The sequence below is a fragment of the Chiloscyllium plagiosum genome, unplaced genomic scaffold (assembly GCF_037043375.1).
Source record: "Chiloscyllium plagiosum isolate Xiang-an unplaced genomic scaffold, Cpla_swu_hap1 HiC_scaffold_38, whole genome shotgun sequence".
Taxonomy (NCBI): domain Eukaryota; kingdom Metazoa; phylum Chordata; class Chondrichthyes; order Orectolobiformes; family Hemiscylliidae; genus Chiloscyllium; species Chiloscyllium plagiosum.
The window spans coordinates 81136653-81164585 of NW_028270176.1; the positions used below are offsets into that span (position 1 = coordinate 81136653).

The window sequence follows — 27933 nt, forward strand, 5'->3', positions numbered from 1 at the left end:
AGAGATGTAGGATCTCAAACTGGGTATCTCTGAGGCACTGTGGGACATCAACAGTAGCAGAACTGTACTCCAGCACAATCTGTAATCTCATGGGTTTGTAAATCCTGCTCTCACCCACCACAATGGACAGTAAAGGAGGGCATGCCATGAGCAGCACCAGGCAGATCTAAAAATGAAGTGCCAACCTGGTGAAGCTACCAAACAGGACCATCTGCATTTCAAACAGCATCAGCAGCAAGCAACACAGCTAAACGATCCCACAACCAATGGAACAGATCGGAGCTCTGCAGTTCTGCCACACCCAGTTGTGAACGGTGATGGACAATTAAACAACTCACTGGAGGAAGCATCACAGAAATCCCCACCCTTACTGATCGAGGGGCCTCACACATCCATGCACCAGATAAGATGACAGCATTTGCAGCAATCTGCAGCCAGAAGAGTAAAGTGAGATGATCCACCTCAGCCTTCTCCAGTTTTTTCCAACATCACAGATGTGAGTTTTAAGCCAGTTTGATTCAGTTTGAATAACATCAAGAAATGCTTAAGTCGTGCAAAGGCTACGGGCTCTGTCAATATTCTGGCAATAATACTGATGGCTTGTGCTCCAGAACTTGCCACCAACCGAGCCAAGTACCGCTCCAGCACTGGCATCTACCGACAATGTAGAACATTGACCAGGCATGTTCAACACAGGGCAATCCAACCCAGCCAATTTCCCTCTGTCAGTCCACACTCGATCAGCAGTAAAGTGATGGAAGATGTCATCAACAGGGCTATCAAGTAGCAGCTGCTCAGCAACAGCCAACTGAGTGACACTCACTTTAGGCTCCACCAGGGCCACTCAGCTCCCGATTGTGTTACCGCCCTGATTCACAACCTGACGACCAACTGAATTCCAGAGGTAAGGTGAGGGTGACAGCCCAGTCCCACTCCAAGATCACTATTTCTCGGTGATCCTACCCTTGTCTCAGCTCATGTACTCTCATCCACCTTGTGTTATCTCCAGAATTCATAATCCAAACACACTCCTGCCAGCTTCCCACATTCAACCTCCCTGTAATCTCAAGAAAAACTAAATCTCTGCTGCCCAAGTACTCCCTTGTACCAAAACATGTTGATCCATCAAAAGGCTCCCATTCATAATCAACAACATAGAGCCACAGAGATATAGAGCATGGAAACAGACACTTCAATCCAACCCGTCCATGCCGACCAGATATTCCAACCCAATGTAGTCTCATCTGCCAGCATCTGGCCCACATCCCTCAATTTAAAATTCTCATTCTTGATTTAATTCCTGGTTGTGATCATCCCTAGCTCGCCGCATCACACATCCTTGAAGACCTCGACAACCCATTGTGTTCGAAACACCCAATGATCTGTTCATTCATTATTTCACCTGTGTGGCTGCTTTTACAGTTGCCAAAGCAACATTTTCTGAAATTCGCAGCCAAAACCTCACAGGTCTGCTTTCCTCCTTTAAGACATTCCGCAAAGCCTGTTTATTTGGCAATGCTTTTGGTCACCTGACCTAACATCATCAGTCTCTGACCTTATGCCTAAAATTCCCAACAATATTTTTGTGAAATTATAAGCAGGATAATAAAACTACAAACTGTTCTTGATTTGGACATTACCTTCAAATCATCACTGTTGCTGTCATGAATAACCTATAATGTCACTTACCCAACCACACTGTGAGAGCACCTTCACCACACAAACTGCAGCTGTACAAGAAAGTCAAACATCACCCTCTCCACAGGCAACAGGGATTTGGCATTAATCACTGGTATCTGTGGAAGGAGAAACACAGTCGATGTTTCAGGGAGTGCAAAACGGATTACAGGGAATGAAAATGGTGCAGAATTTGATAGTCAGAAATGGAAGGAAAATGCATTTGCTTATTGGAAAAAAAGAATTCTCGACTGTCAAAGATTTTCCAGAAAAAAAATTAATAAGCAGCACATGGTCAGGGGCTGGGCGGCAGTGAAAAATTAACTTACAAAAATGTCTGTAAAAGTAATAGTAAAATACTAAACAGACCAAATATACATGCATTGTTCGAGACTGAGGAAGCTGGATATTGATAAAGTGGTCATGAGGGAGCCCAGAGATGAAGCAGAGCAGTATAAGCTGTTATGATCCCACACAGAGATGTATAGCACCGACAAAGACCCTTCGGTCTAACTCATCCACGCCAACCAGGTATCCAAACCTAATCTATTCCCATTTGCCAGCACTTGGCCCATATCCCTGTAAACGCTTCCTAATCATATCATGTGTCTATTTAGATGCCTTCAACATGTTTTAATTGTACTAGCCTCCACCACTTCCTCTGGCAGCTCATTCCACCCACTGCATGAAAGAGTTGTCCTTTAGGCCCCTTTGAAATTTTATCAGTTCACCCTAAAGCAATGCCCTCTACATCTAGACACTCCTACTCCAGGGAAAACACCTTGTTCATTTACTCTATTCATGCCCCTCATGATTGTACAAACCTCCATAACATCACCACTCAGCCTATGGCACTCCAGGGAAAACAGCCCCAACCTTTTATTCCTCACCCTACAGCTCAAATCCTCCAACCCTAACAACATCTTTGTAAGTCTTTTTTAAACCTTTCAAGTTTCACAGCACCCTTCTGATAGGAGGCAGGCCAGAACTGCACACACTATTCCAAAAGTGGCCTAACAAATGTCCTGTACAGCAACATGACCTCCCACATCCTATACTCAATGCTCTAACCAATAAAGGAAAATATACTGAACACCTTCTTCAGCATCCTATCGACCTGCAACTTGACTTGCAAGGACTATGAACCTGCAATCCAAGGTCTCTTTGTTCTGCAAACATGTCCAGGGCCTTGCCATTCAGTGTACAAGTCCTGCCCTGATTTGCTTTTCCAAAATGCAGCACCTCATTTATCTAAATTAAACCCCATCTGATCAATATCTTATTGTAATCTGAGGTAACCTTCATTATCCACAATACCTCAAATTTTGTATGACCTGCAAACTCATTTACGATACCAAATCATTTAAATGAATGACGAAACAAATCCAGAAATAAACATCCATTTCTCTGAGATTGAATGTGCTCTGTGGAAATCCTGCCCAATGACTCTGTACCAGAGAAAGGCTGCACCTGCGCTTGGCTGCACCTTGCCCGCTACAAAGCTGGCGGCTCCGCACGTGTCCAGTGAATTCTTGCCCCGAATAAAGATGGCGGCGGTCACTCATGCCTGCAGCCACACTGAGGCAATTCCCCGTTTACTCAAAACACGAGACTGGGACGTTCAAATTTGTGTATTCCGACGTGCACATTTTGTTTGTAAAACCTCTCCGCTCATACAGAATCGCTCTCACCTCCTGCGGTTCCACAGACAGCCTTGATGATTTCTGTGGGTACCTATTCTCTGCCTGGTTACTCGTTTGTCCTTAGTGTATTTGTACAATCACTTTGGATTCTCCTTAAACCTATTTCCTAAAGCTATCTCATGTCCCCTTTTTGCCCTCCTGGTTTACCTCGAGTATACTCCTACTGCCGCTACACTCCTCTAGGGATTCACACAAACACAGCTCTCTGTACCTACCATATCCCTCCTTCATTTTCTCGACCAGGCCCTCAATTTCTTTTGTCAGGCAGCACTCTTTACACCTACCAGCCTTGGCCTTAACAGGAACATACTGTCTATATACTCTCATTGTCGCAGGCCTATGGAGGCAATGGCAGATGAGGATACAGAAGCAATCATTCTCAGTAAAGAGGTAATGTTGGGAAAGATAACAGCCTAAAGGTAGATGGGTCTCCTGACTCTGATGGAATGTATCCCAGGGACTAAAAGAGATGTTGGGGTGTGGGGGCGGAGAATAACAAATAGACCTCGTGATAATTCACTAAAATTTGTTGGATGTCTGGTTTTGACAGACTGGAAGCTGCAAATGTGGTGCCACTATTTTTCAAAAAGGATCCAATGACTTAACTTCTGTAGTGGAGAAAATGCTTGAACCTCTCAAGGAAGTAGTGGTGAGATATCTGGGTAGAAATTGTCTCATTGAGCAGACACAGCATGGATTCATGAACGGCAGGTCACGTTTAACGCGTTTACTAGAATTACTTGAGGATATGACGAGTGCGTTGGACAAGGGGGACTCGGTGGATGTGGTGTACCTGGATTTCCAGAAGGCATTCGATAAGTTGCCACATAAAAGGCTGCTGAATAAGGTAAATATGCATGGCATTATGGGTAATTATCATTGATACAGGATCGGTTAACCAACAAAATGTAAAGAATGGGGATAAATGGGTGTTTGGATTTGTGTTGGCACTACAACTGTTTGCAATTTACACAAATGTTTTGGAGTTGAGGACCAAGTGTACGGTGTCAGAGTTCACATTTGATACAAAGATGAGGTAGAGCAATGTGTGCAGAGGCCACTGTAAGTCTGCACAGGGATACAGATCAGTTATGTGGGTGGGTAAGGATCTGGCAGATGGAGTTCAATGTTGGGATATGTGAGGTCATCCATTTTGGTCGGACTAACAACAAACTGGATGATGAAATGGTGAAAACGTGCACCATGCCGCTGCACAGAGGGAGCTGGGGAGGCCACACCTGGAGTACTGTGTACAGGTTTGGTCCATTGGATGTGGTGTACCTGGATTTCCAGAAGGTATTCGATAAGTTGCCACATAAAAGGCTGCTGTATAAGGTAAAGATGCACAGCATTGTGGGTAATGTATTATCATTGATACAGGATCGGGGTTAACCAACAAAATGTAAAGAATGGGGATAAATGGATGTTTGGATTAGTGTTGGCACTACAACTGTTTACAACTTACACAAATGTTTTGGAGTTGAGGACCAAGTGTACGGTGTCAGAGTTCACATTTGATACAAAGATGAGGTAGAGCAATGTGTGCAGAGGCCACTGTCAGTCTGCACAGGGATACAGATAGATTAAGTGGCAGATGGAGGTCAATGTTGGGAAATGAGAGGTCATCCATTTTGGTCGGACTAACAGCAAACTGGATGATGAAATGGTGAAAACATGCAGCAGGCTGCTGTACAGAGGGAGCTGGGTGTCCTTGTGCATGAATCACAGGAAGTTGGTTTTCAGGTGCAGCAGATAATTAAGGCAGTGAAGGGAATATTGTCCTTCCTTGCTAGAGGGATGGTTATGCTGCAGCTGTACAGGGTGCTGGGGAGGCCACACCTGGAGTACTGTGTACAGGTTTGGTCCCCTTACTTCAGGAAGATGTACTGGCACTGGAGGGAGTACAGAGGAGGTTCACTAGTTTGAGTCAGGAGTTGAGGATTGGTGCATGTGGAGAGATTGAGAAAACTGGTTCGATAGTCATTGTAATTTAGAAGAATTGGAGGTTGGATAGGAAACAATAAAATTATGAAGGGAGTAGATAAGACAGAAGCAGGGAGGCTATTTCCACTGGGGGTGGGTCAAACTACAGAGCATTACCTCAAAATAAGGGGGAGCAGATTTAGAACTGAGCTCAGGAGACCCTTCTTCAGCTAAAGGGTTGTGAATCTGTGGAATTCCCTGCCGAGTGCAGCATTTGACGTTATCAACTTGAATGCCTTTAAGGCAAAATGTAGATTTGTGAACAGGAAAGAAATTAAGGGTTATGGTGAGAGATCAGGAAAGTGGAGCGGAGGCCATGAGAAGCTCAGCCCTGATCTTATTGAATGGTAGAGCAGGCTTGAGGGGCCAGATGAAAGTTCTTGCCTTGTGCCATCAAAATTGGTCTTTGTCCAATTCAGAACCTTAACTTTTAGATCTGGTATATTATTTTCTGTAACTATTTTAAAACTAATAGAATTATCAGAGACTCCCAACAGTATGGAAGCAGGTCATTCAGCCCATCATATTATTACTGATCTGGAAAGCCTCCTAACCTCCTCCTATAACATTGCATTTCCCAGGGCCAGCCAACCTACACATCCCTGAACATTATGGGCAATTCAGCCTGGACAATCCACCCAACCTGCACATCTTTGGACTGTGGGAGGAAACCAGAGCACCCGGACGAAATCCATGCAGAAAACCCCAATAAGGTGATTATCCCTTTCTTATTTCCCAGTTCCACCTAAATAACTTCACTGGGCGTACTCCCAGGAATATCCTCCCTAAGCAAAAACATAATGCTATCCCGAATCAAAATTGCCACTCCCCCTCCTCTCTTGTCCCCCCTTCTATTCTTCCTATAGCATCTATACCCTGGAACATTAAGCTGCCAGTCCTATCCATCCCTGAGCGATGCCTCTGTAATTGCTATAATATCCCAGTGCCATGTTCAAAACCATACCCTGAGCTCCTCTGCCTTCCCTGTCAGGCCTCTTCTATTGAAGCAAATGCAGTGCAACTGCTCAGTCCGACTTCATTCTGTGCCTTGCCCTTGCCTGCCTTGACTATTTGACTTCTGAACTGTACCAGCCTCAGACATATCTCTTTCCTCACTATCTTCTTGGGTTTACACCCACTCCCTCACTGGTTTAATGCCTCCCGAGTATCACCAGCAAGTCTCCCTGCCTAGACATTAGACACCATCCAATTCAGGTACAATCCATCCTTCTTACGCAGGTCAACTCTACTCCAGAGGAGGTCACAACGATCCAAAAAACGTGAATCCTTTTCCCCTGCACCCACTCCTTAGCCACTCATTGAGCACTCCTCCTCCTCTGTAATATGGACATTTTCCAAGATGTCACCATTTATTTCCCCACATTCTATATCTCCCATGTACTTCTTCACAGTAAACACTGATGCAAAATACTTGTTTCCCTATCTCGCCCATCGCCTGCAGCTCCAAACAATGGCTGCCTTGCTGATCTTTGAGGGTCTCTATTTTCTCCCTAGTTAGCCTTTTGTTCCTCATTTATTTACAAAAGCCCTTCGGATTATCCTTAACCCTAATCGCCAAAGCTATCTCACATCCCTTTTTTGCCTCCTGATTTCCCTCTTAATTATACTCCTACTGCCTTCATACTCAAAAATTTTTTGGATTGGAATAAATGCAAAATATAACATCCTGACAAAACAAACGAGGGTAGGACTTATACTCAATAAAAGTACGGCCTTGAGTAGTGATATGGGAACAAAGAAACCAAGGACTTCACGTCTTTGACGTTTGTGTCACATGTAGACAGGGTGGTTAAGGTGCTTAGCACACTTACCTTCATTGTTCAGACCTTTGAGTACAGGAGGTGGGACGTTATGTTGAGGATGTACAAGACGTTGGAAAGGCCTCTTCTGGAATATTCTGTCCAGTTCTGGTTGTGCTGTTATAGGAAGGATATTATTAAATTGGAGCAGGTTCAGGAGAGATTTACCTGCATGTTGCCATGAATGGAGGGATTGTGTTCTCAGGAGAGGCTGGATAGGCTAGGAATTTTTTCACTGGAGTGCAGGAGGTTGAGGGGTGACCTTATTAGAGGTTTATAAAATCAGAAAGAGGGTAGATAAGGTGAATGTACGAGGGAGAGGGGGATTCAAATCTCGGGTGGATTCATTTTGAGAAGAAACGAGAAAGATTTGAGAAAAGACATTAGGGTTTTAAAAAAATATATATGTGTGAAATGAACATCCAGAGGAAGTGGTAGCTGTGAATACAATTACAATATTTAAAAGACATTCAGATAAGTACATAAATAGGAAATATTTGGATGGATGTGGACTAAGCGGAGGCAGGTACAATTAGTTCAGTTTGGAATTATGGTTGGCATAGACTGGTTGGACCACAGGGCCTGTTTCCTTGTTGTATAACATTATGACTCTAATCCTCACTAATTCTAAATCCCTCCATCCTCAACTCTCCCGATCACTGCCACCTCATCCAGCCTCACAACTCTTTCTTATTTATATAATTCCTCTCCAGCCACAGAACGGTCCCTATCTCATGTCCTCCAGTTTCTCAAATCTCTGCGATATGTGCCTTTCTTTAGTTCCAGCCTTGAGGATGCCCTCATTCACTCCGATTGGTTGGAGGACAAACTGGTCCTCCAGTACTGCCCGCTACCCCCTATTGGCCTGTGCTGACATCAATCATCGGGGCCCATTGTGAGGTGAGTGGTGGGATCCTCCCTCTCTCTGCCCTGGGATGAGCTACAATATTAACACTCAGTGGGGCAGTATCACAGAGCACAGGGTCTGAGGCTATTCACCTCATTTGGGCTGTACCCTCTCCCTGTGGAGATGCTGCAAATCTGTCCGAATTCCCTTCCCATTTGCCCATAGCCCCCCGAAATCTTCCCTTAACAAGTAAACTTCCAAATCTGTTTATGAATAACTGCTGAGTCTGTGTCCAGCTGCCATTCAGACTGTTCCAGATACTCAGAACTTCCTGAATAAAATAATGTTCACATTATTTGCCAATTACCTGAAAATAGTTACTAAAATTATGACATTGTTAACATTTCCACTCTCTCTGCAGATTAGATATCCTAGAAACAAATTTGCACCTGGTCAAAATCACTGCTTAACCTTCTCGGCTCCAAGGTCAATTATCTGTGCTTCTGCTAGCTCTCCACAAAAGAGGAACACATCTTATTTTCATTTATTAGTGTCATAGAGATGTACAGCACAGAAACAGACCTTTGGTCCAATTTGTCCATGCCAACTAGGAATCCTCAACAAATGCAGCCCCATTTGCCAGCTATTGGTCCGTATCATTGGAAACTCTTCCTATTCATGTACCCAATCGGATGCCTTTCAAATGTTGTAACTGTATCAGCCTCCACTACTTCACCTGGCAGCTCATTCCACACATACACCACACACAGCTTGAAAACTTTGCCCCTTAGATCCGTTTTTAATCTTTGCCCTCTCAACTTAAGCCCATGTGATCTTGTTTTGAACCCACCTAACTGGGGGGAAAGGACCCTGGCAGTTCACCTTATCCATGCCCTTCATGATTTTATAAATCTCCATGAAGTCACCTCTCACTCTTTGACTCTCCAGGGAAATTAACCCTGGCCTATTCAGCCTCCCCCTGTAGCCCAAATCCTCCAACCCTCGCAAAGTCTTTGTAAATCTTGTCTGAACTCTTTCAAGATTCACAACATCCTTTCCAGAACAGGGAATTTCGAACTTAAAACAGAATTCCTGAAATGGCTTAATCAATGTCCTGCCCAACCACAATTTGACGTCCCAGCTTCTGTACTCAATGCATTGACCAATAAATATAAGCATACCAAACACCACCTTCACTAGTCTGCCTTGCTGCAACTCTACTTTCAAGGAACAATGAACCTGCACTCCATGGTCTCTATGTTCAGCAACATTCCCAAGGACTTTACCATTAAGTGTACAAGTCCTGCTCTGATTTGTCTTTCCAAAATCCAACAGCTTACATTTGTCTAAATTGAACCCAGTCTGCCATTCCTCGCTCCAATGGCCCATCTGGTCAAGATACTGTTGCATTTTGAACTTGTCCACTTCTTCATTGTCCACTACACCTCCAATTTTGGTGTCTTCTGTAAACCCACTGACCATATCTCATATTCACATCCAAGTCATTTATTTAAGGACCCAATATCCATTCCTGCAGGACAGTGCTGCTCACAGGCCTCTAGTCCGAAAAGCAACCCTCCATCACCACCCTCTGCCTCCTACCTTCAAGCAAGTTTTGTATCCAAATGGCTCGTTCTCCCGCCATTTCATGTTGTTATCTAACCTTACTAACCAGTCTGCTTTGTGGAACATCGTTCAGTGTCCATATAGACAACGTCCACAGTCTGCCTTCATCAATCATCTTTGTCACATCTTCAAAAAAACTCAATCAAGTTAGAGAGAGAGAGAATTTCCCCCACACAAAGCCATGTTAACTATCCCTAATCAATCCTCGTCTTTCCAAATACATGTAAATCCTGTCGCTCAGAATCCCTTCCAACAACTTACGTACCACTGACGTTAGGTGGACTGTTCTCTTGTTCCCTAGCCTTTCCTTACCACCTTTTTTAAATAATGGCACCCATCTTCCAGCATCTCACCTGTCACAAACAATGATATAAATACCTCAGGGAGGGGCACTGCCATCACCTTCCTAGCTTTCCACAAATTTCTGGGATACACCTGATCAGGTCCCAGGGATTTATCCACCTTGCTACTGTTTAAGACATCCAGTACTTCCTTCTCTGTAATATAGACACTTTTCCAGTGATCACTATTTATTTCTCCAAACTCTCTGGAATAGAATAGCATAGTATTTCTCCCACCTCCTGTTGTTCCATAGATGGCCTTGTTGATCTTTAAGGGGTCCTATTCTCTATCCGGTTATTATTTTATCCTTAATGTATTTGTAGAATCTCTTTGGATTCTCCTTAAACTATTTCCTAGAGATATTTCAAGTCCCCTTTTTGCTCTCCTGATTACCCTCGAGTATATTACTGTAAAAACGTGATCCTGTGCTCCCAATTCCTCCGCCTCTGCCATATCTGCTCCCAGGAGAAGCAGTTCCACTCCAGGACATCCCAGAAAGGTTTCCTATTTCAAGGACCACATTTCCCTTCGACGTGATCAACAATGCGCTCCAACGCATATCCTCCACTTCCTGTACCTCCGCCTTCCCCCCACCCCTCCAACCACAATAAGAATGTAACCCCCCAGTCCTCACCTGCCACCCACTAATTTCCATTAACCTCTGCTATGTCCGCTACCTACAGTCAGACCCCACCACCAGGGATATATCTCCCTCCCCAGCCCTTTCTATCTTCCGTAGAGACCATGGGATCTTTGGTGCTGATGTGCTGCCCCACGGATACCTCAGTCATTCACCCTGCCAAATGGCCTAGTGAGATTATCACTAGATGGATAATCCAGACACCCAGATAACGTTCTGGGGTCCAGGGTTTGGATCCCATCACGGTAGAGAGTGGAATATGAATTCAATAAAAATTTGGAATTAAGAATCTACTAAAGACCATGAATCCATTGTTGATTATTGCGAAAAAAATACCCTCATCAGATTCGCTAATATCCTTCAGGGAAGGAATCTGCCATCCTTACCTGGTTTGGCCTACATGTGACTCCAGACCCACAGCAATGTGGTTTACTCTTTACTGCCCTTTGGGCCCAGCCAGTGACACCCTCATCCTGTGAATGAATAACAAAGAAGGTCAAGTCTTGTACACAACCATACTATTCTTTCAGAGAAGTGATCTCTTAGTAAATTTGCTTCTCAACTCCCGGCTGACTATTGGGGAGTAGGGGTGGGGGGTCAATAGTACCATCCCAATAAGGAGATCATACCTTTCTTATTTCTCAGTTCCACCTGTATAACCTGCCTGGAATACCCTCTTGAAGCCTTGCTGTAATGTTATCCCTAATCAAAAATACCTCTTCCCCTGCTCTGTTGCCCCCTTTCTATCTTTGCTATAGCATCTATACCCTGGAACATTAAGCTGCTGGTCCTATCCATCATTAAGTCATGCCTCTGTAATTGCTATAATATCCCAGTGCGATGTTCAAAACCATACCTGAGCTCCTCTGTCCGACCTATCGGGCCTCCTGCATTGAAATAAATGCAGTGTAACTGCTCATTCTGTGCCTTGCCCTTGTCTGCCTTGACTGTTTGACGTCTGAACTGTACCAGCGTCAGGCTTAGCTCTTCCCTCACTCTCTCTCTGGGTTTACCCACATTCCTTCACTGGTTTAATGCCTCCTGAATAGCACTAGCAACTGTTCCCTTCCACTCCCAGTACAATCCATCCTTCTGATGGAGGTCAATTCTACCCCACAAGAAATTCAATGATGATCCAATAATGTGAACTCTTTTATTCCTATGTCATTGATACCAATAAACTACAGCCTCCTCTCAAAATGGTTATTCTCCTCTTTAAGAATATTCTGCTCCCTCTCTGAGACATCCTTATACAAATATTACACATTCGAATAAAAAACCTTACACTCATCAGGTCATCATAAAAGGATTACATGACACATTGAAGGTTTGGGAGAATGCGATGATTCAAAGGAGAATTTTTAAGCAGCAAATGGGATTGATCTGGAACACAATACTCACACACACAATGCGAATATCCAGGTCCTGATAGACTGAGTAATTCAATCAGAGTTTAGCAGAATATTTGCTGAGATTACCATCTGAATGTCCACCTGTAATATTCTGTAATACAAGTTTATATAATCTGTCACTCTCAGTTCAAGGTCGAAACCCACACCATCCCCTCCTCGTGGCCCAGGATGACTGTACATATTACCCTTGAGTACATCAGCAGTCAACTCAGGGGGAAATCTGTGGGTTTCCGGGACATTCCAACTTGAGATCTCATGTGACTGAACAGAGCAGTTCTTTGACACGTTGGAGAAAATGATCCAAGCGTCAGTGAGATATGGGGAACAAGAATTACTTTCTTTTCTTTCATTCCGTGCTGCTGCTCTGCCTCATTAATAAGACATGGGTGTGAAAGGCTAATGCCTAACGATGGGCAAGTTGTCTCCACCCTGACCAATGCGGAGAAAGATCCTCTTAATAACTCCAATGCGTATATCTAAAAAGGTAGCAACTCTGTCTGCTTCCCACTGCCCAGTGCTCCCAGTAAATGTTTGGAAAAATGGGAAGGGGGTTATCTCCTAGAAAAGGCATAACTGTAAAGGTCTAAGAAGATTATGAAAAGATAGAGATGCACAGGAGAAGGGGGCAACAAGTTGCCAGATGGGGTGTAACTTGGGAAAATGGGAAGTTGCTCATTTTGGAGGAGATAATAAAAGAACAAAGTACTATTTAAATGGTGGAAACTGTAGAAAGCTGCACCACAAAGGGACCAGGGGTAATTGTGCAGGAAACACAGAAAGCTACCACACAGTTACAACAGGGAATCAGGAAGGGGAATGGAATGTTTTGTTTCAAAGGTTTTTAGTATTAGAGTTTGGAGTATATACCTGAGAGTAACGTGTGGATGTTCTGGTGAGACCACCATATCTGCAGTAATGAGAGCAGTTTTGGTCCCTTTAGATAAGGAAATGTGTCACTTTATTGGAGGCATTTCAGGGAAGATTCAATTAGATGATTCCTGGTTTGGATGGATTATCTTTTAAATAAAGGCTGAAAAGGTTGGGACTCGACTCACTGGATTTTGGAGAAAGAGAGGTGATCTCATTGAGACAGATAGGATTCTTAAGAGGTTTGACAGGATAAATACAGAGAGGATGTGTCTGAGGGTAAATACTGAGAGGGGAGTCTGAAACCAGATTCTGAGTCACGGAATCAATGGTTCTGTTTTGGATTCAAGGTTAAGGCAACACAGACGCGGGTAAGCAGTTTCAGTAGCAATGAAGCTGGGGTGAGGTGGAGAAAAGCAACTTTTAAGAGATTGGAATTCCTGCTGTTGTGATTGTGTGGATGTCTGATCAGAAGGTCACCTTGGGGTCAGATATAACAGCAATATTGTGAAGAGTGTCGTTCTGCCTCAGAGAGTTCCCAGTGAGAGGGAGGGGCTCAGCAGAAAGGTAAAGGTAAGGCAATGGGTTTAACCGTGACAATGTTTCATTGGAGGAAACTGCAGCTAATCGAGTAGTGGGAATGTGGTAAGCCGTTTGATAACTGAGTAACAGTGGAGTAATGGAGAGGGATGATGGGGAGGGAGAGCTGGGTATCGTCAGTGTACATGTCAAACCTAACACAGCGTTTTTGGATGATATCACCTCCTGGCACTATGTACGTGAGATACAGGAGAGACCAAGGATAGATCGTTGAGGGACACCAAATGCAAGGAATTCAGAAAGTAAAGGGAGAGTGGAGATGGAGCAGGATTTTCCAACAATGGAGAGGTCAAATATTAGTTTTTCACAGAATGGGAGAGAAGGACATAAGCAAAAAAGACCAACAGACAGAACAAGGAACAATATCTATGAATTGGCGAGGGGGAGTGATGAGGCGGCAGCGGAGGAGAGAGAGTTGGAAAGTGAGTTTAGCGAGATTAGGGTAAAGGGTCAAGATGAGCTCTGATAAGGCTTGACAAGAGATTGGAGACATTTGTAGGTTTAGGACAAAAACCAAGAACATCACGTGAGGCAGTTTGGCTCAGTGGGCCAGCGGGAGGGAGAGAAGCAGCAGATCGGATTATCTCAGTCTTAGTGACAGAAAAACTCCATGTTCACCTCACTCGTTGTTTGAAGGGAGGATGGTGGGGGCATGGAATGCGCTGCCTGTGGGAGTGGTAGAGTCAGAATCATTGGTGACCTTTAAGCAGCAATTGGATAGGTACATGGATGGGTGCTTAAGCTAGGACAAATGTTTGGCACAACATCGTGGGCCGAAGGGCCTGTTCTGTGCTGTAATGTTCTATGGAGGAGACAGTATGATGAAAAGTGTTTTACACAGAAACAAAACTAGGGTTAGTGATATTTAAAATGAGTGAACAAACCTGATGTATTTAGCTTTTATCCAGAATATTAAAACAAACGACTGAAGTCCAGGTTCGAATCCCGTCTTGGCAGATGGTGGAATCTGAATTCAAGAAAAATAACAACATATTAGGAATCTCCTGATCTCCATGAAACCATTGTCAATAGGCAAAAAAATCCTGCCAACCTGACAGCGGCCCAGCCAGCTACTCACTGCAAAGTTTCAATAAAGGAATGAAACTGGATGGACCAGTTGGCACCTAACAAAGCACCATAAATTACAACCACAGAATCAGCCCTCTCGATGGTGCAACGTCCTCCTCACTAACATATGGTTTTTGGTGCCAAAATGTGGAGAGCTGTCTGACAGACCAATCAAGGAACAGCCTGACATACTCATACTCATGGAATCATCCCTTACAAACAATGACCAGACACCACCATCACCATCCCTAGATATCGAGAGTGTGGTGCTGGAAAAGCACAACAGTCAGGCAGCATCCGAGGAACAGGAGAATCGACGTTTCGAGACTAAGCCCTTCATCAGCCTGACCTGCTGTGTTTTTTTCAGTAGCAGACTCTTGACTCTGATCTCCAGCATCTGCAGTCTTCACTTTCTCCTGAAATCTCTGGATATGTCCTGTCCCACTGGCAGAACAGACCAGGCAGAGGTGGTGGCACAGACAGGGAGGATTTGCCCTGGGAGTCCGCAGCATTGGCACTGGAGACCAGAAAGTCTCATGGCTCCTGTTGATCCCACTGCTGATGGATCAGTTCTCCTTCATGTTGAACAACATTTGAAGGAAGCACTGAGGAAGTAAAATGGTGTCAAACGTACTCTGGGTACAGGATTTCAATGTCCACAATCGAGACTAGCTCTGCAACAGAATTACTGACTGAGCTGGTCAGGTCCTAAAGGACATAGCTGCTCAACTGAGTCTGCAGCGGGTGGTGAGGGAACCAACAAGAGTGTAAAACATACTTGATCTCATTGTTATGAATTGACCAGCTACAGATACATCTGGCCATGACAGTATCGTTAACAGTGACCATCACACATTCCTTTTGGAGACAAAGTCTTGCCTTAAAGTTGAGAAAAACCTCCATTGTGCTGAGTGGCACTATCACAGTCCTAAACGGGACAGATTTGGAAGAGATGTAAGATCTCAAACTGGGTATCTCTGAGGCACTGTGGGACATCAACAGCAGTAGAACTGTACTCCAGCACAATCTGTAATCTCATGGGTTTGTAAATCCTGCTCTCACCCATCACAATGGACAGTAAAGGAGGGCATGCCATGAGCAGCACCAGGCAGTCCTAAAAATGAAGTGCCAACCTGGTAAAGCTATCAAACAGGACCATCTGCATTTCAAACAGCATCAGCAGCAAGCAACAGAGCTAAGTGATCCTACATTCAATGGAACAGATCGGAGCTCTGCAGTTCTGCCACACCGAGTTGTGAACGGTGATGGACAATTAAACAACTCACTGGAGGAAGCATCACAGAAATCCCCACCCTTATTAAAGGAGGGGCCTCACACATCCATGCAACAGATAAGATGACAGCATTTGCAGCAATCTGCAGCCAGAAGTGCAAAGTGGGATGATCTATCTTAGCCTTCTCCAGTGGTTTCTAACATCACAGATGTGAGTTTTAAGTCAGTTCGATTCAGTTTGTATAACATCAAGAAATGTTATAAAGGTTAAGTAGTGCAAAGGCTACGGGCCCTGCCAATATTCTGGCAATAATACTGATGGCTTGTGCTCCAGAACTTGCCACCCACCAAGCCTCGTACCGCTCCAGCACTGGCATCTACCGACAATGTGGAACATTGCCCAGGGATGTTCAACACAAAAGCACAGGGCATCCAACCCAGGCAATTTCCATCCATCAGTCCCCACTTGATCAGCAGTCAAGTAATGGAAGATGTCATCAACAGGGCTACTAAGCATCAACTGCTCAGCAACAGCCAGCTGAGCGACACTCATTTTAGGCACCACCAGGGCCACTCAGCTTCCGATTGTGCTATTGCCCTGATTCACAATCTGGCAACCAGCTGAATCCCAGAGGTGAGGTGAGTGTGATAACTCAGTCCCACTCCAAGACCACTATTCCTAGCTGATTCCATCCTTGTCTCTGCTCATATACTTTCATCCACCTTGTGTTATCCCCAGACTTCATTTTCCAAACACACCCAGGGCCAGGTTCCCATATTCAACCTCCCTATAATCTGAAGAAAGTCTAAATCTCTGCTTGTTGATTCATCAAAAGGCTCCTAATTATCATCAACAGCATACAGACATAGAGATGTACAGTAAGGAAACAGACCCTTCAGTCCAACCCATCCATGCCGACCAGATATCCCAACCCAATCTAGTCTTACCTGCCAGCACCTGGCGAATATCCTTCAATTTAGAATTCTCACACTTGATTTAATTCATCCCTAGCTCCCTGCACTACACACACTTTGAGACCTCGACAACCCATTTTCTTCAAGAATCCCAACCATTTGTTAATTCATTACTTCACCTGTGTGGCTGTTTCTACAGTTGCTGAAGCAGCATGGTCTGAAGTTTGCAGCCAAAAGTCAAAGGTCTGCTTTCCACCTTTAAGACATCCCTCAAAACCTGCTTTTTGGCAATGCTTTTGGTCACCTGACCTAATATCTCCATCTCTGGCCTAAAGTTCTCAATAGTACTTTTGTGAAATTATAAGTATGATAACAAAAATACAAACTGTTGCTGGTTTGGACATTATTTTCAAATCATCACTGTTGCTGAATGAATAATCTATAATGCCACTTACCCAACCACATTGTAGGAGCACCTTCACCACACAAACTGCAGCTGTACAAGAAAGTCAAACATCACACTCTCTACAAGCAACAGGGCTTTATCATTAATCACTGGAATCTGTGGAAGGAGAAACACAGTTGATGTTTCAGGGAGTGCAAAATGGATTACAGGGAATGAAAATGGTGCAGAATTTGCAGTCAGAACTGGAAGGAAAATACACTTGCTTGTTGGGAAAAAAAAGATCTTGACTGTCAAAAATCTTCAAGAAAAAAATAATCTGATAATTGAGCAGCACGTGGTCAGCGGCTGGGCTGCAGTGAAAAACTCATTTACAAATGGTCTAAAAAAGTAATAATATAGTAGCAAACAGACCAAAAATATACCTAAGGAAGCTAGATATTGACAAAGTGGTGATGAGGGAACCCAGAGGTGAATCAGAGCAGTATTGGCTGCTGTGATCCCAAAGACTCTCGACGAAAGAAAGGCTGCACATGCGCCTGGCTGCACCTTGCCCCCTACAAAGATGGCGGCTCCGCACGTGTCCAGTGAATCGTTGTCCCGAATAAAGATGGCGGCGCTCACTCAGGCCTGCAGCCGTGCAGAGGCAATTCCCCGTTTACTGCAAACACGGGACTGGGACGTTCACATTTGTGTTTTCCGACGTGCATAATTTGTTTGAAAACCTCTCCGCTCATAGCAACACAGTTTTTCTCCCGTTTCCCTGTTTATTTCTTTCCTTATCATATCCTTTCTCTCCATAACTTCCCGAGCATTCATTACAGCGACTCTGCGCCGCGCGCGAGGGTGATCACATGGTTATTTAGCTCCGCCCTTCATTCACTTTGATTGGTTGGAGGACCAACCACCCGCGAGGTCATCCAGCTCCGCCCACCGTCCTTTTTTTGGTCCGCTGCTGACATCAATCACCCGCGGGTCACTTTGTCGGCTAGAGCATGCGCAGTGTGTCCTGCTTTAGCTGATATGTTGGGTGTCTGTGATGGGAGAGTTTACTGAGGGTAAGAATGCCCTTTGTGTGAACTCTGCAGTAGATTTCCTTTATTCATGGAGGGAATTGCCTTCCTACTCATGACTGTATAGCTGTGATTGATGAATCAACGCCATCTGAATCAGTACATAAACACCCCATTTTCACAACATCTGAGATCTTTAGCACATTGTATCACGCTCTTCTTTGGAATAAAAAAACCATGAAACGGAGCCTCAAGGAATCGGAGCAGGAGTAGGGCATTCATCGCCTTCAGCTTGTTCCCCCATTCTATCAGATCATGGCTGGGACAACCCAGACCTCAATACCTCTTTCATGTTTGATCCGCATAGCCCTCAACTGCTCAGTATTTCAAAAATATATCTGCCCTCTTTCAAAATAATTTGAGATAGAATCATAGATTGCCTACAATGTAGAAACAGGCTCTTCAGCCCAACAAGCCAGAACAACCCTCTGAAGAGTAACCCAACCATTCCCCTCCCACATTTAACTTTCACAATTGTTTGGGTGAGAAAATTCTTGCCATTCAATGAGAGAAAAAAATCTTTACTTTTTATAAAATGAATGTTCCCTTATGTAATATCCCCTGGATTCAGACTTCACTGGTGCTAGAAGATCTAGTCAACATCAACCCTGTCAACCTCCTCAGAATCTTGTTTCCATTATATCACCCCTGCTTATCTATTCTTGATAGGTCAACCCTTTCGTCCTCGAAGCACGTAAGTGAATCTTTTTTGAATGGTCTCTGATGTTGGTTTATCCTTTATTAAATATGGGAGCGAACATTATATTCAGAATTGCAAATGAGGACTCAGCAACAGCCAGTGTGGTTAACCAATCCTCAATCCATGCTAAGACATTACGCCGATACCATGAGCTCCTAAATTGTGCAATTAACTTTTATGTAGCACCTTATCATTTGCATTTTTAAAATCCAAATACAGAACATCATTGGATTGCCCTTTATCAGCCCTGCTTGTTATCTCCTCAATGAACTGTCGCAAATTTGTCAAATATAGTTTCTCTTTCACAAAACCCAGTCTACCACGTTTAATGCTAATCTTTTCTAAATGTCCTGCAATTTCTTACTTTAATATTTGACTCTGTAGATTCTTTCAGTAGCTTTGCTAAGTATGATTTCCCCTCTCTTAAATCCATGCGGACTCTGTCCAATCCAGTCACTGTTCAGTAAGAAGCTTGACTGTACTCCAATGTAGTTAGTAAATTTATCTGGATTTATTTTTTAAAATCGATTACTTATCAATGTTGGACCCATACAATATCAATCAATTAGTGACTCTGAATTTGGGTTATAATGTTTTTTTTTGTTAATTCCTTTTCTACTGTGTTATGCAGACAGCACCAAGTGATCACTCTTAATTGCGGGGAACTTTGAAAATAATGTATTTAAAAAATGACTTCCCAAATTGCTGCCTCATTATTGGGCAAGGAGGATTTTGCATTAAATAGTTTGCAGATAAAATTGAACAGATGTTTGCTGCAATTTGGCCAGACTGCAGGTTACACCAAAGTGGCAACTCTGCTCTCAAATTCTTATTTGACACTGCCCAAGGCGATACTGATGGGACTTCACTTTGCCATTCTTGTTCACCAGCTTTATTTCCAGGTTTAATCGTAGAATCATTCTAGAGCTTGTGATTTTAGACAACTTCTCTTTTAGGTACATATGTAAATATCATACTGAAATGTTGCACTGAATGGTATCAAATCTGAAATTAGTCTCTAATCTGATAGTAACGTGCTTTGACCCTTCTACATATTTATTGGCATAAGTCTATGCCAGTTATTTTTCTGAAGCCTATAATTCCTGATGAAGGGCTTATGCCCGAAACATCAACTCTCCTGATTCTCGGATGCTGCCTGACTTGCTGTGTTTTTCCTGCATGACACTTTTCGGCTCTGATGTCCAAGTTCTTTGATCATCACTTTCTCCTTTGTGTAGATTAAACCAAGAATAACTTTTGTTGATCAAAGTGCAATAGGAACCAATTCATGAAATTCAGATATCTCACATTTACCTTAACTATGTGAAGGCTAAGACATTACTAAATTATTGTCAGTAATTGAAACCGTGCTGACAAACCTGTGCAGTATCAGTGCCTCACCTTTAGAGTGTTCCCAGATATCGCGCAGCTGCAGTATTTTGTTTTGCACTCAGCTATATGTTGTTCTCACTTGTTTCTTTGTGAAAGATTACAAAATTAACTTCGATGAATGAACTTTTGACATCTTTAAGCAATGTTGGGAGAACAAAAATGTCAGTATTTCAAGTGCTGAAAAAGTAAAATAAACTGATAATCAGTAGAAAGGGTTTAAGGTTGATATGGAACAAATTCTGGCAAATGGGATTAGATTAATTTTTGATATCAGGTAAGCATGGGCAAGTCGGACTGAAGAGTCTGATTTTGTGTTGGACATCTGTGACTTTATTCCCTCAATTATTCAAGAAGTTAAATACTTCGAGGAAAAAAAGGAGAATTTATGCAGACAGCACTTGGAATGATGATTGAGGTATATCAAACTCACATTATTTCATGACTTTTTCCTCTGAGTTCTTCAATGAACAAACTTGTTTTATTATCTGAATACATATGTATCATGTAATTTGTTACGCAGAAAATATTTCATTAGGATCTAGTGAACTATTAAGAAGTGTTCATTTTTAAAATTTAGGCAGCTTGATTGTTAAGCAAGAAAACGTTCAATCCCTTCCCACTGTTTTACTCCCACTGAATCATTGCTCTATAAAAGATAACAAGCTTTTTAGCTTTTCTGGGCACTGAATATATGGAAATCAATTCTGAAGGAAAAAAAACTCGTCAGTAATGGAGTAATTGCTTCTGGTCACTCTTCAGGCTATAGAGGCTAGGAAAGAAATGAGTTGGCCAAAGTTAGCAACATCATTTGGATGGACTGTGCTCATTGGGGAAACTTGCAAGATCTGTAGAAGAAACTCCTATTTCAGAGTGTATGCAATAAACCTGAATATTGTTATTTTTTCACAGAGCTTGAGACCTGACTGGAGCAGTAATGAACCTTGTATTGTTTCTTACATTTCCGAGCTTGCAAAAGTATTGTTGGTAAATGCAGGTGACTTTATCAAAGCACATTTCACATGCCCCAGCTGGGAATTTGGTCCCAATTCTGTCAGTCCATCCATTCCTATGGATAAGAGGTATTTTAAATGTGAGCACTCCATTTAACTATTTGAATTGAATACTTCAGTGGTTAAGTCCTTTTGGATTCTTAATTTCTAATTACTCAATGTGATTTTTTGTCCCCCCTGAATTTGCCAAGCACTGGGCAGTTCTGGAATATTCCAAATATTTACAATAGATGGATTTACACTATTGAAGGCAAGCTGGTAGATTTGAATACCATTCGGGTAGTCAACAACAATACATAAGTAACTTTATGAATTGCTTACTGTACAACGCAAGCCAAGTACTATTGAAACCACAGATTGTCTCTAAAAGATTCCCAAATCTAAAAAGTGCAATCCAGATATGCTCACTGTCACCATCTGGGAGCAGTCTCCCAAAGTGCTCCCAGAATTTAGAAAGCGCACACACTGCCCTCCAAAGCTAAACCTGCTGTCACAGGCTTCACTCTTATTGTATACAATTTATTGTCCAGTTCTTTAACGTGACAAATGATTTTACAAACAATTTAGAAAATACTTTAAATCCTGAAGAAATGTGGTGTCAGCCCTTTGTAGGGGTGAATGGAAAGTGTGATGTTTGCTTGACCTTTGGCTCTATGTATCAGGCCTAAATGAACCTTTAGGAAAATGTGGGATGTTTCCCACACACTTTGTTTAAAAAAGCAAAGATTTTGCTCTGAGATGTAAATGTTCAATGAGGTTTAATAAAAATCCTTCCAAAAATTGAGAGTTTGACTTCAGCTCCTTTAAAGAGACATGCTCTTGGCCTTCAGTTTGTGACATGTGATCATTCCTTGGTAAAGGTGGCTGTGTGCAACACTGCAGGATGTTGTGCTGAAGTGCCTCATTAGGTGGATGAGCTTTATTACTGGTGTAACTTGGCTAATTTTGAGACAGAATGTCACTTTGAGTAAAATCTTGTTTTTAAACTGAGACATGCTTGTGTAACTCAAGTGTGGAAACAATGCTCACGTTTGCAATGAACCTTTCACTTTTGGAGATTATTATTTTTCCGATCTGTTTTGTAAATAAAGTTCACTATAGAAAGCACAGTGCTGGAGAACCGCAAGTCCAGCAGCATCTCTAAGGGGAATTAAACATTGTAAGTTTCACGTCCAGTGACCTTTTCTCCATTCAGACAAAGAGTCAGTGAACTTGAAATGTAACATTATTTTCTCTTCACCGATGCCCTCAGAACTGCTGAGTTTCTCCAGCACTTTGTTTCTGGGGTTCAGATCTCCAGCACCTCCAGTTTATTGTTTTGTTATCGATCCTATGATTTGACTTGGGGAGCGAGAGGCAGTAACTGTGATCAACGAGGATAAAATTCCCCAACCACTGAAAACAAACTGGTTCTTTATACTTTGCAAAACATGACTGTAAATAAGAAATGCAAATAAGCTAAGTGCAAGGTGTCATCCCACCGCCCTTGTCTCAAACTTGCTACTCACCTTTGAGGACTAATCTGTCAGAATTGTGTTTGCTCGCTTCCTTTGAGATCACAGTCCACAAATGTCCCAGTTCTGTGAATTTTAATTTTGTCCATCCTAATCCAACACCAGCAGCTGAAAGTCAAGAGTGAGGGAGGAATGCAAAATATAACAACAAAAGAACTAGGAACACGATAAGGCCGTCCTGCCATTCATTAAGATCATGGCTGATCATTTTGTGGACGCAGAACCATTTACCAACGTTCTCATCATATCCCTTAATCAATTAATTATTTAGTTATTTTTAAAAGAGTTATCTTAGCTTTAAAAACGTTTACTGAACTAGCATCAACTACTTCCCTGGGCAATGAATTCCATAGAGGTTAAGAAGTTTCTTCTGAATTCAGTCTTAAATTTGCTGCCTCTAATCTTGAGGTGATGCCCAATTGTCCTGGCTTCACCAGCCAGTGGAAACATTCTCTCTACTTCTATGTTATCCATTCCATTCATTATTTTATATGTTTCCCATTCTTCTGAATCCCAATCAATATAATCCCAATCTACTCAGTCTCTGTTAAACCAACCCCCTCAACTCTGGAATCAATCTAGCTAACCTCCTCTGCACCTCCTCTAGTGCCAGTACATCCTTGAGACAGAAACTGCATGCAGTATTCCAGGTGTGGCCTTAACAGCATCCAATATAGCTGGAACATAAACTCTGCTTTTGAACACAATCCCTTCAGCAATGAAGGTCAAAATTCCATTTGCTTTCTGAATTGATTGTTGTACCTGGTAAGGTAACCAACTCCCATTCCTAGACGAGATGGTACAGAGAACACCGAACGGAGATTTCACCACAAAGGTATACAGGAAAGCCACACACATTGACCAAGTCCTGAACTATGAAAGCAACCGCCCCAACACACACAAACGAAGTTGCATCAAGACACTATTCAAAAGGGCCACAACACACTGCAGCACACCAGAACTGCAAAAAGAGGAAGAAGAACACCTCTACAATGTATTCACCAAAAACGGATACCCCCGCAATTTCATCAACGGATACCTAAGAGAAAGACAACGGAACGAGGACATGCCGCAACCCAAAGGACTAGCCATACTAGCATACATCAGGAGCATTTCCGAACTGACAGCCACTCTACTACTCCCATTACGACTTATAACTGCACACAAACCAACAGCCACTCTCAGATAACAACTCACCAGAACGAAGGACCCGATACCTAGCATGAGCAAAACTGATGTAGTGCACAAAATCCCATGCAAGGACCACACAAAACACTACATAGGACAAATGGGAAGACAGCTAGCGATCCGCATCCATGAACATCAACTAGCTACAAAACGACACGACCAACTATCCCTAGTAGCCACACACGCAGACGACAAGCAACATGAATTCGACTGGGACAACACTACAATTATAGGGCAAGCCAAACAGAGAACAGCCAGGAAATTCCTAGTAGCATTGCACTCATCCACAAACTCTGTCAACAAGCACATCGACCTGGACCCAATATACCGGCCACGACAGCGGACAGCTGAAACTGACAATCGGAAGCGGCAGGGACAGACCACTATAAACACCGGCGGAAACACCACAGAAGCGCTTCACAGGAGGCTGCCGAGCACTGAGGATGTCACCTAGACAGGGGACGAAACGTTTGCAACGCAAATTTCCAGCACGGCAAATAAAACTACAACAACGAGCACCCGAGCTACAAATCTTGTCCCAAATTTTGAAGTCTCCAGTCTCGACAAGGGCGTGGGTTCGAATCCCACCGCTGCCATTTCTGCTGACAAGCTCCAACGACGGAGCTTCTAAAAATACTATGAGGATCCCAGCTGTTTTGATGTTTAAACAGAATAAAAATGGCTTTGCTTCCCGGGGAATTAACTGTCGTGTGGGGAAGTATCTGTGCTGTCATGATCGTGTTCGCCTCCCGTGTGAAAAATCGCCAGCACCTCTACTGTTGCTTTATGTTCCAGGCATTTTGAATTTTGACTGGAAACGAATGGAGACAGTTACTTCATCGCTGTTGTGAAACAAAGTCTTTCGGTGACACGACTCGTCGTTATTTGGTTTTCTGGCCAATGGCAAAATCGCTCCAATGAATTTCGATGTCATATATTATTGAATTTCTCCCAATTCCTTCAGTTCCGTCCTGGAAACATCGGAAGGGGAAGGTAATTTAATCGAGACTGTGATTGGTGAAATTCACTTATTATGGCCAATTCTTATGATGCTCTTTCTTTCTCTCTTTTCAGCATTGTCTGGGAAGTGGAGGTGCACTCAGGCTCCAAAATGTTTGAAAGAGTAGTTTGGAAATGCCCTGTTGTTAGTTGTGAGATTACTTTATAACTCATGCCCCCGGACTGTATCACATTTTGCATTCATGCATCTCTGTGTCTGAAAATGCATGAGGTATGCCAGTTTTGTTTCTGTTCCGTGTTAAATGCTTTCTGTTTTGCGATTCGCTCAATACATTTCGAGTTGACAGGGTTTCTGAGGTAACTTCCAGCAGCAAAAATCCTCACCTGAGGATCTGGGAAAATTTCACAGAGCATGGTCAGTCGGAGCTAAAGTAAGGAAGTCGTTCGTTTCTGCAGTGTTTCACAATACTACCTCTCCCGTGAGCAGTCGAACAGACTAAATGATTGTGCCACTGACTGCGATGGCAAACTCCGCTAAAAAGAAATCCTTTAAAGCTGGTGGAAGCAACATGATGTTATTGGGGTATACCGTGGAAAAAGATACTTCGGTGGACCTCGTCCATGCTCACCACATAGCCAAAATTAAACAAGTCGCGTTCCCCAGCATTTGGCCCCAATCCCTTTAAACGCATGCTATCCAGAAACTCACCAGATTACCTTTGCAATTTTCTGAGTGTAATAGCCTCCTCCACTTCCTCTGGTAGATCATTCCAAACACGCACAATCTTCTTTGTGAGAAATGTGCCTCAGGTCCTTTGTCACTTTCAGCCACTCACCTTAAAGCTATGCTGTCGAGTTTTCAACTCACACCAACTTGGGTAAAACACATAAATACTCAGTTTACCACCCTTCCATAAGGTCATGTCGCAGCCGTTACGCTGCAGGGAAAGTCGTTCCAGCCTATTCCACCTCGCCCGACGGTCCAAACATTGACGACATCTTTGTCTATATTTTGTCATCAGTTTAACGTGTCTTTTTTGTACGTTTTCAAGATGTCAATTACGCTGGACAACAACGAGCTATTGGAAACAGAAAGGTAAAACGGAGAACGGATTCAGCTTTCAGTGCTGGACGCCACTGAGCCGCAGCACGGCCGGATGTTGTTGTTTCTGGAGTGTAGTGGTCATCGCGTCCGCCGAACACACAAAAGGTCCCCAGTTTGAAACTGGGCAGAAACTGCTTTGCTCTTCAACTGCAGCCTTTTACATGGACAAGAGCTGAGCTTTCTTGCATGCTTTCCCATCTGCAAACCGGCCTTCGAATATGCTGGAACAAATCTGCTCTCGCAGTGAAATGTAATGCAACTCCATTTCATGACTGTGCAGAGCATTGTAAAGTATTTCTGCAACCTGGTTCTGATCATATGCCATTCTGTTTGAGAGTGTAGTTACCGCTTTCTGATCGTTCCACGAAAAGCAGTACCGCATTTGCATTCCTTGAGCAGGCGGCTCAGTTCAAAGACAGGAAAGAAGCAGATGCTCTGGTGTCAAAGTGCACCACGAATTCCTGAACTTGTCTGCCTGTCAAATATACCCCAAGGTCGTCTCTGAAATACCTCATTTGGAAGCTGTCTGTCGTTATTCACCGTGCGAGAATTGGCACCAGAGGTCCTGTATCATATTTTGGAGCAGTTCGCACGTTAGTGACTCATTCAATCAGCAACAGCAATGAAAGAAATAACACTCTCAGAGGAACCTTTGGACTTGTGCTTTCATAGCGTCGCTAGTATTAAGGTCCGCCCCGAGATCTAAGCCATGTTGGAACTGAAACGGAGGAATCGACAGAGAGGCTACAGAATGACATCGCATCCATTTGCTTTTCTTTAAATCACTGACGAGCAGGAAAATGTAAACGGGGAGGGCGAGTGGGGAAGTGAGGCTGTTGCAGCTCTGGTGAAATTCCTTCTTTGTGATTCACTCAGCAGCCAGAGACGTGAAGGTGACTCAGGCGTGAAAGCTCTTCACATCGAGAACAAAAAGCACTCAAGGGCAGTTCGCACCTCTTCCGGAGAGGCGGGTGGGATGAGGTAATTACCTTTTGACTTCTGTTACTATGTTCAGAAACTGCCTTTTAGATTGACGTGAACAGAAACTGCATTTCTGTGATCTGTCCTTCTCGGATTGTAATGCTACCTCCACTTTTCAGGTCGAGAATATTCTTTGGGACGTTAAATCTGCAAAACAGACGTCGTAACCGTAAGTATGCTGCACGGTATGATGTGGAACACGGCCTGCTCAGCTTTGTGCATTTTCCCTGTTGTCCAGTATGTTCCATGTTCCGTGTAAACCAACCTTTATCTTGCAGCAATGGGCGAAATCATTGTGCAGGCAAGAATCGCAATTCCAGTAATATCATGCAGCTCATGGTTTCTTTGTTGAATCAGAATCGAATATTCATTCTCTCATACAGACATCACATTTGTGGCTCAAACGAGCCTCAGAAGGTAGGATCAGCTCGTCATTGGTTTTTGTATGGATTGAAGGTTTATCATTATCTACTGCAAAATTGTTATTGTAGCTGGGCAGATCCCAGCAGCTGTGCGAGCAGGACAGGAATGGGGTATCTCTTTCCCTGTGACTTTGCTTCTGTTGTTTTGCAGGCGCATCATTGAAAGTGTAAGAAAATGTACGACTGCGGCGGCTGGTCTTGTGGCCGAGTGGTCGAAGGCGCTGCATTTTGGCTCGAATGTCTAATGAGGCGTGTGTTTGAATCCCACCATTTGTGTGCTTTGCCGGTTTTACTGCAGTGTGTTGATGTTCAGTGTTTAAATTCCAACACGACTAACTTACTTTGCTTATTGGAAATGTATCTCTTATGTGGGAGAGTGCACCCTCTCCAACCTGCCAGTGTCCACGCTGTCGTGATCACATTCGCCTCCAACACGAAAAGCCCGGACCTCA

The 27933-nt window shown here is 43.3% G+C and overlaps 1 long non-coding RNA gene across 5 annotated transcripts in view; it reads right to left on the reverse strand.

The window, feature by feature from the left end:
- The window catches only part of LOC148139664 (uncharacterized), a 50257-nt gene extending 22621 nt beyond the window's left edge, over positions 1–27636 (reverse strand). Inside the window, exons 1-7 of one of the 5 annotated variants that reach the window (XR_015753568.1) lie at positions 25683–27636; positions 17189–17295; positions 14402–14484; positions 12040–12141; positions 11025–11111; positions 7196–7300; positions 1690–1796 (exon numbers count right to left, since the gene is read on the reverse strand). This is a non-coding gene — a long non-coding RNA (uncharacterized LOC148139664). Of the gene's footprint in view, positions 1–1689; positions 1797–7195; positions 7301–11024; positions 11112–12039; positions 12142–14401; positions 14485–17188; positions 17296–17561; positions 18153–25682 lie in introns of those variants that run through there. The other 4 variants (XR_015753567.1, XR_015753569.1, XR_015753571.1 and 1 more) reach the window with 4 other exon arrangements.
- Between the last annotated feature and the right edge of the window lie 297 nt (positions 27637–27933).